Here is a 6,599-nt window from a genome sequence, read left to right as displayed (position 1 = left end):
ATATTTTCAGCCACAAATTCGTACCACCCCCTTATGCTATTCAGAAACCCTTGTGCCGTGATGCGTGATTTATACGCACACAAATTAAACCCTCTTTTCGTCAAATTGTAGTAAGTATAAGTAGGGATCGTTCTGGACCGGGGATTAGGAGGGATTGTTAATCACTTGGAATTGACTCAAAAACGTAAAAACACAATATAAAACACTATACTAGACTCAAAGAATGCAAAACTAAACTTTAAAACACTAAAACAAACCGAAAGACTCAAACAACACCCAAAACACTCAAAACTGCCTAAAAAACACTTTCTGGGCAGTTTTGAGCACTTTCAGTACTTTGGACGAATTTTGGAAATAAATTGATTCAAAACACTTAGAAACACAAACTAAGACACTTTCTAACTAATTTGGACAATAAAGTAAAGGGGGATTGAGGTTTTGGACAAAATTAAACTAAATGCACAGATTGTAAATCAAAACAGATTGTAAAAACGAAATTGATGAAATGGAAGGAATGGATGATAGAATAGCTAAGGGGTTCATCTCCATACATGTTACACTTGCATAATAAAACGATTTCCAATTGCATTTCAACAAACCATGAATTCTCAATGCTCCAAGTTAATTAGGTCCGCTTAAATTAACTTTCAGATTTCCCTAGATTCATTGGATTGAATGGAATACGCATTACAACCAAATTATTCCTAATCAAAGTCCCTAACTATGGAATACGCATGATAGAGACATTCAACAAAGATCATTAAGTTCAACGGAAATCATAAACATCGACGAGGCATTCGTTACTATGGAATACGCATGAAACTTATGCCAAGAATTCGTTTAACGCGATTGTTTATAAGCAACCTCCACTACTTGTGAATATAAGTTCGTAACTATTAGGTGAAACTCACTTATATTCTAGCGTCATATTCATGCATGAAAATTAAGTGTGCACTCTCAATAAACATACATAAATAAGTTATCAATCAAACAGTTAAACGAATTGAATCCACAACTTATGAAACGCAATTAGAAGTAATCAAATCAAAATGCAAGCATAAACATATATTTCGAATTCCCCCCTAGCCAAAGGGGGTTTAGTTGAATTTAAACATTGGAATCAAAGAAACACCTAAACATTCCAACAACTCAAACTTGAATTGTATGAACGTTTAGGCCCTCTTCTCTTCCATTCCTCATTCGTACAAAACAAAGAGTATTGAAATTAAACATTGAAATCAAAGAAACACCTAAACATTCCAACAACTCAAACTTGAATTGTATGAACGTTTAGGCCCTCTTATCTTCCTCTTCGTTGTAGCACAAGGTCTAAGGATAGTTTGATGGTGTGAATGGTTTGGGGAGTGGTTGGAGTGGCTGCAATGGAGGAGAAAAGTGTTTTGGTGGCTGCTGCAAGGGTGTAGAGAGGTTTTGACGAATTTCTGGAATATGGAAGAGTGAATGAGAATGAATTTAGGTGTGAATGAGTGTGAATGGTTTTTATAGGGAGATGAATGGATGGGAGAGGGAACATGACAGCTAGGTTAAGTGAATGCATGTGCAAAACAGCTAGGATGGCTGAAATTGTAAGGGGAATGCATGTGCAATGTTGGAAATATGATGGGAGAAAGGTGGATGCATGTGTTGGCTGATTTAAAGAATGTGAGGGAATGATGAAAGGGGAAACATGACAGCTAGGATGAATGCATGTGGAGTGCATGTGCAATGTTTTAAAGGATGGAATGCATGTGAATATGCTAGAAATTTGATGGGAATGAATGATTAAATGTGAATGGCTGATTAGAATCTAGGGTGCATGTGGGTTAGAAATGCATGTGGGTGAATGTTTGAATGATTAAAGGGGAAATATGACAGCTAGGTTGGTTGGTGGCTGCCAAGGAGGTGTGGAATGATGGAATTGCACAAGGGGAATGCATGTGCACGGTTTTGGTGTGGAGAAATGATTATGGATGCATGTGTTGAATGATTTCTTGGTGAGGGATGTGGAGTGGCTGGAATGATGAAAGAATAAAGGGTGCATGTGGGTTAATTAATTAAAGGGAGTGCATGTGCAATGTTGTTGTTGGTGCAATGATGGAGGAACAAGTGCATGTGGCTGAAATGTGGAAGGTGTGTGGCTACTTCAAGTAGGAATCCTTGTGACATCAACTCTTCAATTTCGTCCATTCCTTTTGCTCCAAGTATAAGTTATCCCTTCCAAGTCCAATTTTGCTCCAAAATGCTCCAAAATGCATCTTTTTGCTTCCTTAGCCACATGAACCTAAAAACACACGAAAATGGCTTAAACGCCAAAAACAACTATGAATTAACAATATAAATGCACGAAAACAAGCTAAGTAAGTCGCCTAAATATGCTCCTATCATGCCGCACCTCCATTCTCCATTCTACACATCCACACATCTCCCTACACATCCATACACCTCTGCCGCACCCTTCCCCACCATAATCAACCATCCTCCATCCCTCCAAATAAGAAAACACCATCCAAAACCACCAATTCCATCACCCACACTTTGTGCCGCAACAAGGAGGAGGAAGAGGAGCCAATCTGTGCATCAAATCCATCTTGGAATTGCTGAACGTATAGGTGTATTCTTTCTTATGATTTCAATGTTTAAATTCAATACTTTTTGTTGTGCAAGCATGAGGAACTAATCCCCCCTTTGGCTAGGGGGGAAATTCGAAACCATGGTTATATTTGCATGATGATTTGATTACTTTCAGTTGTGATTTCATGAATGATGAATTCAATTTACTTATCTATTTTAATTAAAACTAGTTTATGTATATGAATTGAGAGTGCACGCTTGATTTGCATGCATAAACATGATGCTAGGATATGAGGGAACTTCACCTAATCGTTGGGAACTCATATCCATGAGTAGTTAAGATTGTTGGTCGCAATTATGTTAAGTAAATTCTTGGCATAAGTATCATGCGCTTTCATAGTTACGAATGCCTCGTCAACACCTATGATTTCCATAGAACCTAATGATCTTTGATTGTCTTTCTATTGTGCGCTTTCATATAGAAAACTTTTAAGGAATAATTTGATTGCAATGCGCTAATTCCATTCAATTCAATGACCTAAGGGAAATCTGATAGTTAATTTAAGCGTACCTAATTAATTTGGGGTGTTGAGGTTCATGAATTCATTGATTAAGCAACTGGAAATTGTATTATGTGCAAGTATGCCATGTGTGGAGAAAAACCTCCTAGCCATCTCACCATCCACTTAATTCTATCAATTTCGCCTGAATCTGCCTATTTTACATATTTGTTTTGTTTGTTTGATTTTCGTCAAAAACCAAATCCCCAAGTGTCTTAGAGTGTCTAATTAGTTAGAATATGTTTTAGATTGTGTTTTTGAGTGTTTTGATTCAAGTTGTTACCCAAATTCGTCCAAATTAGTGAAAGTGCTCAAAACTGCCCAAAAAGTGTTTTTAAGGCAGTTTTGAGTGTTTCGGGGCTGTTTTGAGTCTTTTGGTTTGTTTTAGTGTTTTTATTGTTTAGTTTTGCATTCTTTGAGTCTAGTTTAGTGTTTTAACCTTTGTTTTATGTTTTTGAGTCAGTTTCCAAGTGATTTAGCAATCCCTCCTAATCCCCGGTTTAGAACGATCCCTACTTATTTATATGCTACAATTGTCAAAAGAGGGTTAATTTGTGTGTTAAGTTAATTTTCGCATCAAATTTTGTCGCCGTTGCCGGGGATTAGCAACTTTGCTAATCCCTTGTTATTTCTTTTTAGTTATTTTCGTGTGTTATTAGTTTGTTATTTATTTTAGTTTCTGACCTATTTGTTTCCTTGTTTTAGGCACTAGTTTATGACTCGGAGTTCTCAACCGGTTCATGCGCATTCAATCACAATTGGCTAATCTTACTTCTCTTGTGTCTCAGGTTGTCATGGGGTCAAAACCACAAGAAAACCAAGTATGTGGCGTATGCTCAATGCAAGGGCATCCATCCGAGACATGCCCTCAATTGATAGAGAATGGAGGATGGGAATCTGCCAACGCCATTGGTTTCCAAGGCCAAAACCAACCCAAATATGATCCGTACTCCAACAACTACAACCCCGGATGGAGAGATCACCCTAATTTCAAGTGGAGAGAGTCCCAACAATCTGCACCACAAAGGGGATTTCAACAAAACCCCCCTGGGTTCCCACGGCCATACCAATCCAACCAACCACCATTGTCCCAAAACAACTCAGGTTCGTCTTTTGATAATTCTCAAGTTATTCAATTACTAACTACATTGGCGCAGGGGCAAGAAAAACAAGCAAAGGACATGCACAATTACGCCAATGAAGTGCAAAATCAAGCTCGAGAGGTGACTGAATTGAAGAGACAAGTGGGACAAATGGCTGAGTTCATGGGCCAATTTAGAGAGCAAGGCAAGTTTCCTAGTTCAACCGTTGTCAACCCGAAAGGAGGATTCGAATCTGCCAAAGCAATCATGTTGCGAAGTGGGAAACAAGTTGGAACGGCCTCACAACCCTCTAAAACCGCCCCAACGGAGGATGAAAAGTTGCAATTTGAGGAGGGGGAGCAAGAACAAGCCACGGCAAGGGTAGAAAGTACCATGCCCCAGCCACCTAACCTACACCATTCGGCTTCCAAGGGTAAGAATGTTCCAAGTTCGATTATTTCTAATGCTATTCCTCCAAATGTACCCTTTCCTCGCAAATTCATGCAAACAAAGAAGGAGGAAGTTGAAAAGGACATTTTAGAGACATTTAGAAAAGTACAAGTCAATATACCACTTTTGGATGCAATTAAGCAAGTTCCAAGGTATGCTAAGTTTTTAAAAGAACTTTGCACCACTAGGAAGAGAATTTCGAACAAAGAGGTTGTAAAGGTAAGTGAAAATGTCTCAGCCATCTTACAACGTAAATTGCCCCCTAAATGCAAAGATCCGGGTAGTTTTACAATTCCTTGTGTTATTGGCAATAATCGGTTTGAACATGCCATGCTAGACTTAGGTGCATCTATTAATGTTATGCCTTACTCAATTTATGCATCTATGAACCTAGGTGAGTTAAAAAATGATGGTGTGATTATTCAATTGGCCGATAGATCTAATGTCTATCCAAAGGGTGTTTTGGAAGATGTGTTAGTGCAGGTTAATCATCTAATCTTTCCGGCGGACTTCTATGTATTGGAGATGGAAGAATCAAACCATGCCCCGTCCTTGCCAATTCTTCTTGGCCGGCCCTTTATGAAAACCGCCCGCACAAAGATTGATGTGTTTAATGGGACCTTGACAATGGAATTTGATGGGGAAGTGATTAATTTCAATCTTTCTGAATCTATTAAGTACCCTCTTGATGATCATTCATGTTTTCCTATTGATGTAATTGATTCGTTGGCGCAGGACCATTTTGAACAATTGAACGAAGATGCACTTGAATTGGTCATCACAAAGGGAATGGAACTCAAGGACAAGGAAGTAGGGCAAGTGCATACCCACGGCATGCATGTTGTGCAGCCACCTTCCCTTGAACTTAAACCATTGCCAAGTCATTTGAAGTATGTTTTCTTGGGAGATCAAGAGACCTTACCCGTCATCATATCCTCCTCACTCACGGCACAAGAAGAAGGTAAGTTAGTGAGGGTGTTAAAGGAGTACAAAACCGCCATTGGGTGGACCTTGGCCGACATCAAGGGAATAAGCCCGACTACGTGCATGCATCGTATACTTTTGGAGGAGGGGTCCAAAGCATCTCGAGAGGCTCAACGCCGACTTAACCCTCCAATGATGGAAGTTGTGAAGAAGGAGATAATCAAGCTCTTGGATTGTGGAGTGATCTATCCAATTTTGGATAGTCGATGGGTGTCTCCGGTGCAATGTGTTCCAAAGAAATCCGGAGTAACTGTGGTGACAAATGCCGAGAATGAGCTTGTTCCTACGCGAATCCAAACAGGTTGGAGGGTTTGTATTGACTATAGGAAGCTTAATGCCATGACAAGGAAAGATCATTTTCCCTTGCCATTCATTGATCAAATGCTTGAAAGGTTAGCGGGTTATGCTTTTTATTGTTTTCTTGATGGATATTCAGGTTATAATCAAATTGTGATAGCTCCGGAAGATCAAGAAAAAACCACTTTCACATGCCCTTTTGGTACATTTGCTTATCGTCGTATGCCATTTGGTTTATGTAATGCACCTGCCACATTTCAAAGATGCATGATGTGACACACCCCGTCCCGAAGGAGGGCATGCTGGCCGTCACGTGAGAGTGACGTAACCATTTACACAGTTCGGAAGCTTTAAAATATACAACTTCTAAAATGAAACACCCGAAGGTGATTCCTTATTTGGTCCATTCTGTCAGAACACCGTTGAATTTCCTCGTAGTCACCACACCTTTGCAATTCATGAACCTGGAGGGGCGCAAAACACGGTTGAGTGGGTCAGCAAAACAATTCTTTTCCAAATCCAAACACTTCTCAAAACTTTATAACCCCTCGCCGTAAAACAAGTATAATTTCCCAGAAAATAAACATATATACGTATGTACAAATATGCCAAACATGCTCCAAAATATGCCATTCATGCTTGAGAATATGCCATT

Source organism: Pyrus communis, chromosome 7 (genome assembly GCF_041283825.1).
Source record: "Pyrus communis isolate YQ-2024b chromosome 7, ASM4128382v1, whole genome shotgun sequence".
Classification (NCBI taxonomy): domain Eukaryota; kingdom Viridiplantae; phylum Streptophyta; class Magnoliopsida; order Rosales; family Rosaceae; genus Pyrus; species Pyrus communis.
Note: the sequence above shows the minus strand (reverse complement) of the source record.